At 34.6% G+C, this 15,974-nt stretch overlaps 1 pseudogene; it reads left to right on the top strand.

Moving 5' to 3' along the window:
- Nucleotides 1-787: 787 nt before the first annotated feature.
- LOC149537585 (phospholipase A1-Igamma2, chloroplastic-like) lies at nt 788-7,920 on the top strand (annotated as a pseudogene).
- The last annotated feature ends 8,054 nt before the right edge of the window (nt 7,921-15,974 follow it).

Genomic DNA, 15,974 nt, shown 5'->3' with positions numbered 1-15,974 from the left:
TAGGGGCCAAGGGATTCAAGGCAGGCTTGCCCTTGCGCCCAACAGTAACCCATTCTTCCTTTTTTGCTTCGGCCTATTTGACAGGTGCCGCTTTAGGCTGGGGTTTGATGCTAGGCGTAGCCAAAGGTCAATCCCTTATGTTGTGTTCTGCAGACTAGCACCTATAACAGGTGTTAGGTAGGTTCACGTAAAGCACTTTCTGTGAGAAGGTTTGAGCGCCAATCTAGATTTCCACAGAATCCTTGAGATCTTTGGAAAGATCAACTTCAACGCAAACACGCCGCTGAGGGCGAGCATTAAAAAATTTCTCAGGCTCCTTGGTAACAACTTTTCCAAGGGCTTGGGCAATAGACTCAAGAAAAGGCCAGCAGGGCAAGGGTAGACCTGGGAATTCAACCCATATAGGAACCTTAATCTTTTTATCATCCGAGACAGTGAAGTCTCAGGACCATTTATGCAAAAAAAGCAAAGAGGAACACATAGACCAAGGGCCATTGGTAAATACCGCGTCTGCTTGCGACGGGTTAGCAAAGCAAAATTAAAAAAAACCTGTGGTAAGGTTTTGCATAGCGTCAAGTCAGACTCCATGAGGAGTCCAGCTTTTGTTGACCCTTTCTCTGAGCATAGCTTCAGGAGGACTCCTACCAACAAAATACCCTATCAAGGTATGTTGTTCTAACCAGTCACATGCAGCATCAAATTCTTGCAAGAGAAGGATAATATCAAGATTACCTTGTGGAAAACCTTCGGAACAAACTTGCGCGGGCATTTGTTCGATGGTGGCGCCATGGCAGTCCGAAGCAGCAGCGTGAACACCAGAAACAACTGGTTCACAACTGGCCAGAGCCATTATATCCTAACCTAAAGCTCCCACATCAAATGCGGTATGACAAGTGCCGACAAAAGGGGAGTGCAGGCGAAGGGCCATACGCAAAAAAAAATTAAGAGTTCGCATGAAGCAAGAAAACCCTAGCAGAACAAAAAAACTCCAAAAATGGTTCCAAGCGTTCTGATCCACACATTTAAAATTGAACACTGTTCATTTATTAAAAAATTGAATTTTATATGATTTCAAATTAATTAATATAAAATCTTCACATTTTCATAGAATTCCAAAGTAATTAATAAATATGGTCAATAACATATTTTATTTCATACACAAATGAGTTACATTTTAATAGAATTTTTGAAATAGATATATTAAATATAGTCAAAGTTGTCTGGTTGTATAGACAATTGAGGAAGATATTAAATCTATTTTAAAAATAGAATTGAAGGTACACTCTCATCCCCACATGGACAATTTATCATCAAGCTTATCATCACTATCCATATTCACCAAATAGGAAGTCAAAATAATTTTCATCTTCAAATTTTTGACGCAAAAATTTGAAGTTACGAATACAATAAATCTTTTTTCCGCCTTGGTGATCAAGATACCGATAATTTCAGCCATTATTTTGGGATTATACTTTTCCAAGATACTGTGCTCCATGAGGTAAACGCTCGTATGGCAATTCAGTTCAATTACTTTGACCAACAAATTCTCGATTTTACTTTCATTTTACTTTGACACAGCAATCGAGGCCAGGTCAACGGAATGCCGAGTCTATTCAAATTCTTCCCCATCCTCCTTATCCCATGTTCCACTCTCTATTTATATCAACTGCGCTGGAACTTTTGCAATGAAGGAAATTTGTGAATCAGAACACGAAAACGAGATCTATGTATTAACTAAAAGTAGAGAATTTTATTTATTTTTATCCAGAGCTATAAGTCTTTCTAATTATAAGCATAAGCTTCATCGAGAGTATGGTGTTGTCTCATTTAGTTGTGGGTCATATCTGTAGACAATAAAACTAATGGAGATGTAGAAGACCAAACAAACCATAAATTAAAGGTTTCTGATATGTGGCGAGATATCCAGGGTATAAATAACTGGAACGGTATGCTCAATCCCATTAACTCCTTTCTAAAAGCAAAGATACTCAAATATGGTGATTTTGCACAGCAATGCTAAGATTCATTTGACATCACCCCATCTTCCACATATTATGGGAATTATACGCGCAGCAAAAGCAATCTTGAGCAGCGACAGGAATTGCTAAATTGTGGGCGTGGATATGAAGTCACCAAATACATATATGCCAATTAGAGTCTTTTGGACTCCATTTTTGTAAAGGAATCAAGTGCGGGCATCACCTGGATGGGTTATATTGTGGTTTGGAGTGAACCAGTTGAGATAAAGAGACTGGGAAGACGTGACATGGTTGTTGCATGGAGAGGCACCCAAACTACCTTCGAATGGATGCAAAATCTAAGAGACATTATGAATGGTTCCCATTATGACTTCAAAGGTGACAACATGTTCCAACATTCAGACGATCTCAAATCCAGATGTGAGGATAGAGAAGGGTTTTCTAGGTTGCTATATGTCCACCGACGAAGACTGTGTTAGATGCATGCTTAGTGCAAGGGAAATTGTGACGGGGGCGATAACTAGATTAGTGAAGCAGTACAAGGAGCAAGGAGAAGAAGAATTTAGCATAACTTTCACTGGACACAGCTTGGGAGCTGCACAAGCAACACTGAGCGCATACGATGTAAAGGAAACCATGATGAATAAATACGGTTGGAGTTCAAACCCCGTCATGGTGTTTTCCTTCGCGTCTCCTCTATTATAGATGCAAAGCATTAACCATAAACAATATACTTACAACATAAATTAGATACAAAGAAATAATAAGATAAATAAATAGCAATAACAAGAGAAATGATAATACACAGATATACATGGTAAAACTTTGACAATATGTTAGGAAACATCCACGGAGCAAGTATTGGTATTCTTATTGCTAAGAAGAAACTAATTGCACCTCCAACTTCATAGTTGCTGCTGCAATATTACTATTTAGACATTTATCATGCCTTCACAAAGAAGAAAGTTATATGATGTCTTGAAAATAAGAGAAAAACTTCTCAACATAGAACAAAACTCGATTTATTCCTCAAAAACTTAAAGTTTCCTTTTGAAAATAAAATTTATTCTTTTTTCTAAATAGAAAAAGATATTATTTTCGCAATCTTGTTTTTTCTTCTTTTCTTCAATTGTTGTCATTATCTAACAATCTCCACATTGACAGCAACTTACCTAATACTTTCCCAAGCCCATATATCACCCTTTTTGCAAACCAAGAGAAGCCACACTCCATTTTAGCTTCTCTACCAACATTGGTTTAGTAAAAATATCTGCACAATTTTTAGGTGTATGGACCTTTCCAAGAGAAACTCCACCTTCTTCAATAAACTATCTTACCAAATGGTACTTAATATCAATATACTTAGTTTTACTATGATAAGCTGGATTTTTAGCCAAATGGATAGCACTTTGACTATCACAAAATATAATCACATTATCCTGTTCTTTTCCAAACTCACCCGAAAAATCCTTCAACCAAATTGTCTCGTTACATGCATGTGAGACATCCATATATTCTACCTTAGTTGTAGATTGAGCAACCATTGCTTGGAGTTTTGACATCTGAATAATTGCTCCACCTACAAGAGTAAAGACATAACTTGATGTAGATCTCCTTTTGTCCAAATCACCTACAAATCAGAATCAACATAACCACACATTGAATTTCTACAACTATTATACATTATACCATAATTACTTGTGCCTCTAAGATACCAAAGCACCCATTTCACTGCTACCTAATGCTCTTTACCTAAATTTTCCATGTATCTACTAAAAACACCCACTACATGTGAAATATCTAGTCTTATACATACCATCACATACATTGAACTTCCTAGTGCATTTGCATAAGGTACATAAGACATATAATCCTTTTCTTCCTTAGTGCTTGGACATAAAATTGAAGAAATATTAAAATGGGAAGCCAAAGGGATCATTTTGCATACCAAATTTGATGAGAATCTTCTCCACATATTTCTTCTGTGATAATCAATGCTTACAATGTTCCCCGTCTCTATATATCTCTATACCCAAAATTTTCTCTGTTGGTCCTAAATACTTCATATCAAACATGCTAGCTAACTAAGCTTTCAACTTATTAATTTCAGCCATGCTTTTACTTGCTACAAGCATATCATCATCATAATATACCAAGATAATGAATAAGCCATTTTCTAAACTTTTAAAGTAAACAGAATGGTCATACTCACTTATTACAAAGTTTTGGCTGACCACGAGGGAATAAAACTTCTTGCACCGTTGCATGGGTGACTGCCTGAAGCCATACAATGATTTCTTGAGTTTGCAAAAAAAATTCTATTGTGATCTTGAACAAACCCTTCCTGTTGTACTAGATATATATATCCTCATCCAAATCTCAATGTAGAAATGCCTTTTTAACATCTATTTGCTTTAACTCAAGATTAAGTAATGCAACTAATGCTAATACAATTTGAATAGAAACTAGCATAACAACTGGTGAAAAAACCTCATGAAAATCAATAGCTTCTATTTTAGAATATCGTATTGCTACTAGCCTTGCTTTGTACCATTCAATTTTATCATCAACACCCTTCTTCAGTTTGGAGACCCACTTGCAGCCAAAAATCTTTCTACCCTTTGGAAGTTCTACCAAGTCCCATGTCTTATTCTTCTCTAAGGCATCCATTTCCTCTTTCATTTCTATTTTCCATTTAGTATTACTCATTTCTTCCTGATAACAACTTGGTTCCCCATCGTTAGAAATCAGAGAAAGTAATGAAATGAAATCATCATAGCTTTTAGGAGGAATCTTAACTCGTGTAGATCTTCTAAGAGATGGTTGTGGTACTTCCATAGTTTCCTGTATATTTTCTAAATCTACAACTTCTTTGAAGAGATCTTCTTGCTCTTTTTCTTTTGTAAATGGATAAGTTTCCAACTAAACTTGTTGATATTGTGGTACTTCCTTCTGTTCCAAATTATTTTCTACAAAATTCAATTTTGTTAAAGAGGATTCATCAAATGCTACATCTCTGCTAATGATGATTCATGGGTAGTAGGATCCCACAATCAATATCCCTTAACTCTATCAGCATAGCCAAAAAAGGAGTATTTTTTGGATTTAGGGTCTAACTTAGAACACTGATTTTTAGAAACAAGAGCATAAGCATCATAGTCAAACATTTTCAGATTTGAAAAATCACACGAATGACCTATTCATAACATTTCAGGAATCTTGCAATCTATTGCAATTGATGGTGACAAATTTACTAGATAACATGTTGTATTAACTACTTCTAACCACAACTCTTGCTACAATTTGGCATTACTGAGTATAGTTCTTGCTCTCTCTAGAAGAGTCATATTCATGTGTTCAGTAACACTATTTTTTTGAAGATTGTAAACTGTGGTTTTATGTCTTATGATCCCAACTTCTTTGTGATAGTTCTCAAACTCTAAAGATGTGAACTCACCTCCATTATTTTTTCTCAAATACCTGATTGATCTTCCTATACTCTTTTCAAAAAAAAACTCTAAATTGTTTGAATACACCAAACACATTAGCTTTAATTTTGATAAAAAAAGACCCATACTTTTCTTGAGTAGTCGTCTATTTTTTCTTGTATGACTACCAGATTTAAACTTATGTCTACATTGCTTCCAAAGATACAATGCTTGGAAAAATTCAAATTCAAATATTTTAAGTTTGGAAGCAACTTACGATTTACCAGTACCTTAAGCCCTTTCTCACTCATATGACCCAATCGCTGATGCCATAATTCATCACTTTCTTTACGTACCACTATTGCATGATTTACATCTGTACTTCCTTCCAGCCTATAAAGGTTTTCAACTTTTGTAGCCTTCATCACTACTAAAATTTCCCTAGACAATTTAGGAACTCCACCTTGACAAGATAATTTATAACCACCAAAATGCAAAACACCCAAGGAAATTAAATTATTTTTTAGTTCTGGTACATATCTTACCCTTGTTAGTGTCTTTACAATACCATCAAACATCTTGATTCTAATATTCCCAATCCCAACAATCTTACAAGAAGCATTTTTTCCCATTAAAACAACACCTCCATCAATAGGTTGGTAAGAAGAAAACCAACTCCTATGTAGACACTTATGATCAGAAGCACTAGAATCTAAAATCCATTTATTTTGATTTTGTAAGATATTACAAACAAATGACACTTCACCAACCATACCTAAATTTGCCTCAGCTAGACTTGCTTCCTTTTTGGATTCATCAATCTCCTCTTTTCTTTTCTAACAATCTTTCTTGAGATGCCCTGCTTTATTGCAATACCAACATTTTCCCTTACTCCTTTTGCCTCTTGACTTGGATCTAGATTTATCTCTCAAACCTTTCCCTTTTTCTGTGGAATGACCTCTAGCCACCATTTCTTCTGGTGTAGAGGCTTCTATATTAAACTTCCTTCACACCTCTTCAAAAAACAAAGCTCCCACAATAGAATCAAATTCAAAGGAGTCAATTGTACTAAAATAATAGAAGGAACTAAGTGATTCCAAGATTTAGGAAAAGAACATAATAGAGTATTGTTTTGTCTTCATCTTTGATTTTTACATCCATACTACCCAATTGACAAATTAGAGTATTGAAAACATTTAAATGATCAATAATTTTTATACCTTCCTTCATTCATAGATTATATATTTGCCTCTTCAAGTAGATTCAATTTGTCAAGGATTTTTTCATATAAATACTCTCCATTCTACCCCATAAACCTATAGTTTTTTTCTTCTTCAAAAATATTAAAAATAACCTCATTTTCAAAACACAACTGGATTATGCTTAGGGCTTTCATATCCAAATCTTCACAATCATCATCTATCATAGTTATCAATTTCTTTGACTTTCTAGCTAATGCCTTCTACAATCCCTACTGCACTAACAAATCACATCTCTTGAGCTTCCATAGCTCAAATTTATTTTTACCATTAAATGTCTCCACCTCAAATCTTGCATTTGATGTCTCTATCATTTAATGCTGCAAAAAAACTCAACACCAAATTCTAACATAGCTGCTATAAAAAGAAATTGCTCTTATACCACTTGTTATGGATGTTGAACAAGAAATATTAAGAGAAATTAGATACAAAGAAATATTAAGAGAAATAAATATCAATAACAAGAGAAATGATAATACATAGATATACATGGTAAAACCTTGACAATATGTAAGGGAAACATCCATGGGGCAAGTATTGATATTCTTATTGGTCAGAAGAAATTCATTACATCTCCAACTTCACAGAACCATTGCTGCAATATTTCTATTCAGACATTTATTATATCTTCACAAAGAAGTAAGATATATGACCTCTTGAAGATAAGAGAAAATATTCTCAACATAGAATAAAACTCTATTATTCCTCAAAAAGTTAAAGTTTCCTTTTGAAGAAAAAAATTGTTCTTTTTCTAAAATAGAGAAAAGATTGTTTTCAAAATCTTGTTTTTTCTTCTTTTCTTCAATTTCCCAACATATCGAGGAGACTGGCATCAAAGTGTTGTGTGTGGCAAACCACAAAGACTTGGTTCCAAAAATTATTGTTTTCAATGAAAAGATGGGATTCTTGACAAAGCTTCTATGGTGGTTTCCATGGGTGTCTGTTCATGTTGGAGTAGAGATCAGTTTATATAGTAGTAGATCACCTTTTCTAAAGCAGATGTACAATCCTACGAATTTCCACAACTTGGGGGTTTATTTGCACATGATTGATGGGTTTCAAGGGAACCACAAGTTGCTCTTTAAGCCTTTAGGAAGATATCTCGCTCTAGTAAATAAACATTATGATATATTAATTGAGAGCTTCCAGATCCCTCAAAAGTGGAGGCTAAGGAGAAATAAAGAAGTGGTGAGATATATAGATGGTACATTAGTATATTCTCCAACAACTCTAACCCTAGCCCCTCTTTCATAGATTCCCCTCTAATCACTTCCATTCAATTTCATTGTCACTTCCTTTCTTTTTCCATCACAGAGAATGCCATTATTTGTGTCCAGGTTTATTTTAGATAGTTATTATTAATTAATTAAGTCAGCTGAAATAAGGCCCTAATTACGAAGCCTTACAATACAATTCAAATTTTATAAATAATACTTTGTCATGACATAAATAAGGCACCAGTTTATGAATGTCTTTATTATGCTAATAGGCGACTTCTAAAATAATGGTCAGATTGTTTGAATAATCTGGCAGTCTTACGTTGGCCAATATTGAAGCAGTGTCCAAACAATTGTCAATGTCATGTTGGTACAAGAAGTGCCTTCAACGTCACCATTTTTAGAGTGATACAAATGCACTTTGAATAGGACTGATAGATGGGAGCATGGATTATAGGCAATGGCTCGGGTAAAACTCTAATGATATGTGATGTGGCTGCTTGAGTGCAATCATGGATCAAGCATTTGTTTGGCTTAGCCATAACTTTAGTAAACACTTGAGATCATGGTTTTCATTATGTCGTGTGAAGCCTATTCTCTCAAAATGTGAAAAAAACACAATGGCCCAATAAGGATTTTGATTTTATGTACTTCACGATTCATTTTTGTGGTCAGTAGTACCATCTGGACTACATATGTGTTCATATGGGAAGGGAACTAAATGGGCTTTATAAATGGGCGAATATGGCTATTAAGAAATAGACATTGAAGCTTAGTATTGAGGATTGGATTGGATGTAAATACTAGTATACATGTGATAGAGTTGGTGAAGATTTGATAAATGTTTTGATTTCTTAGAATTGGAATTATGGGACATTCTATTAAAATATCTATTTTTATTTGAGTTACCTAGGACTAATCAAGTAGAATGACACAAAGCACTCAAGTAAAATTATCCACCTTAAATACATCTTTATCTTCTAAAAGTGATAGTAAAAAAAAAATGAATGGAAGACCAAAAATGATTATATATATCTTTATTTAAATATATAGATAATTATACTTCAAAAACTTAATATTATTTTTGTATTTTTAAAACTTAAGTAATAAAAAACTTAAATCACTAATTTATATGAGAATTTTAATAATGAAAATTAAAATGCACTAATTTTTGAAAGATAATATTTTTATGATACATTTATAAGAAAAATAAACAAGTATATTTTCTTGAATGACATAGAAAATATAATTGAAATAATAAATAAGAAATGGAAAAAAATAAAATAAAGAAACTATGTTACATGAAATTCCATAAATATGCAATATAAGTGTAAAAGGTTTGAAATGTAAAAAATATTCTCTATTGTTTAAAAGTAAATGAGATTTCTTAGACATAAGAAAATGTACCATGTTTGTTCATAGATTTTTAGGAGGATAGTTGCTAGAGATGGGATTTTTGGGATGCATCCATCCATATCGAATGATATGGTTGGATAGTCATTGTTGGTGGAAAGTACACATGATTCAAAGGCCTAAGTTTATTTACATGAACACTTTTCTCTTAATCAAGTGATACCCACTTAAATAGGATGTGTGATAGATGGAACATGTTTGTCCTCTTCTTTGAGCCCACCTCCCTATACACTACTCATGATATTTACTTTTGCAACAATCAATTCATGCAACTTACTCCAATATCTAAAATACACTAAGACATATCATACACCCAGTTGTTACTTCAATGTGCTTGAATAATTTAAATATTCTTTGCAAAATGGAAGACTTAATGAATAGCATATATATGGAACTATTCAATCATATTGTAAGATAAGCGAGCTTTAATCCATACAAATAAATGTCATCTTCCATTGAAAGTGGAATTTGAAACTTATTTTTCTTCATACCCACACAAGTGCTATTTATGTATTTTATATGGATAAGTGAGTTGACTAGAGCATTTGGTTTGGTGGGTAAGATTGAAATAGAAAGTGCATTCACAAATCCAAAATGAAATATTAGGTGGGTGAATCAAAATATTAAGTGGGTGCACAATTCTCAATTAAAGTTTTTGAGTTCATTTTGATCTATTATTTGCACTTAGCAAGCTTTGTGTCTAAATTTTTAGGAGATTAGGATTTAAGTGGGAGGAATTGATCTTGTTTACTAGGAGTGTCATGTATGAGGGCTCTTAAGGGGGTTGAAGAATCATTACTATTTGACCCTAGAATTTCTCTTTTTTGTATACATGTTTCTTCGCCAACCAATGATTAAATAATCATAAAAATAATAATAAACAATTATCACAAGTTGATTTTATAGTAGCCACCATTTTGATTGGCCTTAGTGCTTATTCATCACTACATGTACATGGACAGACACTCTAAGTATCATGGTATTTTAATGAAGTACATTATGGAGCATCATTCACACTTTGGGCCTTTCTTTTCTCAAAAACATGAAATGAATTTTAAAGATTACTATGATAAAATAGGAGAAGATTGAGTTTGGATAAACCATTGTGAGATTTATGCAGTCTCCATGGTCATCCAAACTAACATTCATGTGCAATACTTGAAGAGCCAAGTATCCCATATCTGCAATGTTGATAGCTTAGATACTCGTACACTCCATATTGCATATCATTATAGAAACCACTATAATAGTTTGTACTTCTTTAAAAACAATGTCAATGTTCATGTAGCACTCATTCTTTTGTTGGAAGATTATCAAAGCACAATCCACTCTAAACACGAGCCCATAAAGTTCAATAAAAATGAAACATGGTGCAAAGATATTGGCAAATGCAAAGAATATACATTCTTTAAAAGACAAGATGAACCATGAGGAAGGAAAAGCCTAAGAAGGTGCATTCCGTGGGTACCAAGGATGATAAAATAGTAAAGATATTGTTAGTTTAAATAATTAATTATTATTACACTTTACTTAAGTTTACTTAGGTTAATGCATTATTTTATTATTTATTAGTTAGATACCTAAGAGTATGCGTACTCATATGAGTTGTCTTGTTGACAACATAGGAGTTTGCGTATTTATCTGAGTTGTCATGTAGACAACACAATTGTTTTCACTCTAATTAAGCACATGGTTTCTACAACATCTTTTTACATGACACACCCATGTAAGCTTATCCTCTTATCATCGCACTAACTTTTGTGCTCAATGGAGGATAATCCACTCTTGGTGGACATGTGCTTAGTTGTGAGGCTTATCACTTTGCTAACTCCTAGTGATTCTAGAGGCCTTTATACATAGGCACTCCTAGTGTGTATGTACAACATCAATTCACTCTCATATTCTTATTCTAATCATACTTTATTGGTCCATATTGTGCTAGTGCTTGAGCTTCTTGATCTTGGGTGATTTTTCCGTAAGGAAAATTCTTACATGGTATTAATGCTATACCAAATTCTTACAATTGGCAATTTTCAAAAAAAATTAGGAACAAATGTGTTGCATGTAGGACTAAAACCCACTTCAAACTCCTATCAACTTTTTAACTCCCCCACAAGCAATCTTCCACCGACCACTCCACTACTTCTACCAGCCCATTTTTCATCACCGGTCCTTTACCTTTTCAAATGCTAGCAAAGAACCCTCTCCATTAGTGCCACATTGGACCTCTAGCACTATGATAGTAGGCACCTCCACTACCACATCCGTGGAGACATCATAGTCATTGTTGACCCACATGGCTCTACTTTGGTGCCACAAAACCCACCAAAGAAGCGACACATGGCACCACCATCTCAGTATCAATGTAGTGGCCATGTAATGTAGACCCACCTAGTGCCATGTCAGATCCATGATCTAGTACAATTAGCATCCCAGTTAGGTCCGACATCATTTGACAAGTCCTCAACCACATCAACTGAACATGCAGACACCTCATCAATAGACACATCACTACCCTATCAATGCGTCTGTACAATTTTGTACAATCCACATCATCAACTAACATCATTAGTCATACCATACAGATTGCCACACCATCAGGACTAGCCTTTTTTTTGCTAATGTCAATATTTTACCTTCTTAAAATTGACGATCATTTGACCATCACTAGCAAGCTAGATTGCACTATCACGATGGTCATTTAGATGTCAAATTTAACATAGTGTTTTGTTGATTAGACCCCTCACCATATGCAGTTTTGATTTGACAGTATAATTTTGGGAGGCCATATTTTAGTCATTCAGTATCCAAATTACGTGCAAATTTTTTTTTTTGGCTACAATTTCCTAAATTTTTTAGTGGTGCTATTTTTTCCTTGTTTTGGTGGATGCATTTTTTAGAAATTTTAGTCTTTGGTGACTTTACTTGTCTAATTCTGTATTATGCAACTTCAAATACCTCGTTCGAGCTCCACTGGACACATTTTCAAGTTCCAATTTTTTTTGAACGTGCATTTTTTTGTCTACTTTCTAGATTTGCAATCAAATTATAGGCTTGTGTGGACAAAAATCCCACTTTCAGAAATAAGTCCTTTTTTGCATTGTATTCCTTTCATTAGACTTCAAAATTGTTGAATATCTGAGCTACATTTCTTATTACTAGATTTGAACTCCAGAAGGAGGTTCTAAATAGAAAAATCAAAAGGTTGTTTCTATCTATTTTAACAAGTGGCCTAGTATAAATGCACTACATATAAAGTTCCAAACGCATCACTTTTTGGGGTGTTTGTTGATTGAGTGAATGGGGAGGGGGTGTCTTGTGTTCTTGTGTCTCTCTTTCTCTCTTGTGTTTTTTTTTTTTTAAATTTGCATCATGGGTTCGCCTAAAACTCCACTTTTAACTTCACACAATTATACTACATGGAAATATATTGTATGGAGCAGACTAATGGAAAAAGGTTTAAATCTATATATTAATGGTACAATTATAAAACCCACTGATGTTGATACACAAGTTGATTGGCAAGTTAAAGACAACCAGGCTTTAGGAATTATTAGGAATTGTGTTCATAGAGATCTCTTCTTCTATATTTCTAGCTTTAAGGATGCCAAGGGTGCTTGGGAGAAACTTGAAGGGTTGTATGGTAAGGTGGATGAGGAAAAGGGATTCCAAATTGAGGATGACCTACTTCTATTGGATTCTAAGAATTTTGATACAATTCAAGACTATGTCAACAAAGCCAACGAATTGAGAGCATTGCTTAAGGATTGTCATAATTCAATGAAGGAGGATAGCTTTATTCATCACATATTGAAGAGGCTACCTTCAAATTATGCATCTTTTGTTTTGAGCTACAAAACTTACAAGGTGACCATGGGAAGTGCCTTCACTAAGCCTTCATTTGATGCATTTTTAGAAATGTTGATGTTGGAACAATCTAAGTTGATAGATATAAGAACTCTCAAGTCATTCAAGTCTACAATATTGGTGGCTAGTAATGAGAACCAAACAAATTGAGGTGGAAATAGTTTCACCAAAAATACGAAAAAGCAATGGAAGCCAAAATGAAAATCAGAGATACAACAATCTTCCTCCTCACAACAAGGCAATTCTTCTTCAAACAATAAGGGAAACAACAAAAAGAAGGAAAAACTATTGTGTGCATATTGCAAGGAACCTAATCATGATGAGCATCATTGCAAGACTAAGAGAATAGATGAGTTGGAAAATTTACTTACAAAGAACAAAATCAATATGCCAAATGCTTCCAAGGATTCAAATCTATCCACTTCATCGAGAAAAGGGAAAGCATTTATGGAAAGTTCAAGTTCTTTAGGGAAATAGATTCTTGACTTGGGTGCCTCACAACATATGGGTTCTTCAAAAGGACACTTTTCTTCATTGGAGTAGTCTAAGGTACCTCACATCTTTGTAGGGAATGATACACAAGTGGAAGTTGAAGGGAAAGGACAAGTTGAGATGGAAAATGGAGAGTTTGAAGATGTTCTCTATGATCCTAAGCTTAGCACTAATCTCCTTTCAATTTACCAAATCACTCACTATGGAGGTGGCAATTAATCACTCAATCTTAAGGATGATTCATTGGTTATAGTGTGTAAAGTTAATCATGGCACAAGGCTTTATTCTTTCTCCAACTTTATGCCTAAGACTCCTTCACATGCCTTGTTGACACATTCATAATAACAAAGTAAATTATGGCATGAGCAGTATGGACATCTTGCCTTCTGCTATCCTCATCAACTTAGTTCCAAAAATATGGTCAAAGGTCTACCTACAATAAACTTTTCTATAGTTGAATGTTCAACTTGTGCAATGTATATGCATCTAGAAGAGAAGTTTGACAAAGGGAAGTCTTGGAGAGCATCAATTGTCCTTGAATTGGTTTACACTATTCTAGCAGTCCCTTTTTCAGTGACATCAGTTAGCAAGGGTTGCTATGTCCTCACTTTCATTGATGACTTTTCATGCTACACATGGGTCTACTTTCTTAATTACAAGAATGAAGTGTTCGATAAGTTTCTAGCCTTCAAGAGTCATGTTGAGAAAAAATCAAGTCAAGCCATCAAGGTTCTTCATATGGACAATGAAAGTAGATATGTGAACTCAAGACTTAGAGACTTTTGTAAACTTGAGGGTGTTGATCTTTAGAATCCTATAGCATTTAGTCCACAAAAGACAAGTGTAGCAGTAATAAGGATTAGAACTCTTAAGTCAATGGCAAGTTGCAGCAATGGCAAGTTGTGTGATTCAAGCTAAGTCTCTTGATCCATCACTTGAGGTAGAAGCCATAAGTAGAGCCAATCACATCCTGAATAGATCTCCTCATAATGTCTTAGATGGAATGATACTTTAGAGGCATGGTGCGAAAGAAAACTAGTTGCAAAACACTTTAGAGTATCTGGTTGTCCAACATGAGCACACATATCTACAAGGGAATGCAAGGCTCTACCACCAAGGCCTTGTACTTTCATTGGATATAAAGAAAGTTTTAAGGCATATAGAATTGTGGATCCTGAGACTCATGAGATATTTATAGAGAGGAATGTTCACTTTGAGGAAAGTTCACCTAGCTTATCGTCTAATCCTCTCCATACTTCATACATTGTGGAAACTGATAGTGACTCAACAGGTTCAGATATGGGGATCCTATTGATAGATGTAGAACAAGGTCATAGCATCAGCACATTCCACATGCATACATTGCTATAGTGATAGGTCCATGTAATTTAGTGCAGTTGGGTACACCTTGTCTTCTAGTTGTAGCATCAGTGGATGACTACATGATAGATATTCTAGGTTTATTTGTTGAGTCCAACATAGTAGATCTAGGAGATATTATTGATGATATACATCTTCTCTTTGTTGAAGAAGATCCTTGTTCAATTGTTGTGAGGGAACACTCCGACCTCTTGTCCATTCTCTAGATGATTAGTCTTACATGGCTGATATGATTATGGATCCTTATGTAAAATAGTTGTTGGAGCTCTCTTCATCAATTGAGAAGATAGTTGGTTCTTTCGACTATGTTCCACATCAATCCTTCCTAGATTTGAACATGTTCTTTTTAGCAAAATTGGAAGGTGCAACTGTCAGTATTAACACAAGGACAACTGAGCAGGTTTCAAAGATACCATTCATCTTCAAGATTTTTTGTACAAATTTGGGAAGCATCTCATATGCACCTATGACATTGTTTCTTCCTAAGGGGAGGAACATTATTTAGCAATCGTGGATTAGCTTCCACATTAATCTTGGAGCAGCTATCACTGATCGACATTCTACATTGGGGAGAGGAGACACCCTTGTCTCCTTTCTTCTTCTTCTTCTTCTTCTCTCTTATGGGGGGGACTTTTCCCTCTTATGGGATTTTTTCCTTCTCATACTTCTCTATTGTATATACATGTTGTATGTTGTAATTGGGTGTCTTAATTACTCCATCCATCCATGCATCTTATTTTCTCATCTCTCTTTTTGAGGGAGGGTTTTTCCCATGTGGTTTTCCCTCTTTCTCTATTTTTAGAGAGATTGCATTGCATTTGTACATGGGTACGTAACATGGACTAGTAGTCGGGAACCATCATGCATTTTCATTCTAGCTTTTGTAAGCTTAAGTACATTCCCCTGAGTTTCACTTAAGGGGGGGTATTTGTGTAAATA

This window comes from Cupressus sempervirens, chromosome 9, assembly GCF_028749045.1.
Source record: "Cupressus sempervirens isolate cs-2001-9-10 chromosome 9, ASM2874904v1, whole genome shotgun sequence".
In the NCBI taxonomy this organism is placed as follows: Eukaryota; Viridiplantae; Streptophyta; class Pinopsida; order Cupressales; family Cupressaceae; genus Cupressus; species Cupressus sempervirens.
This window is presented reverse-complemented; position numbering and strand designations above follow the sequence as displayed.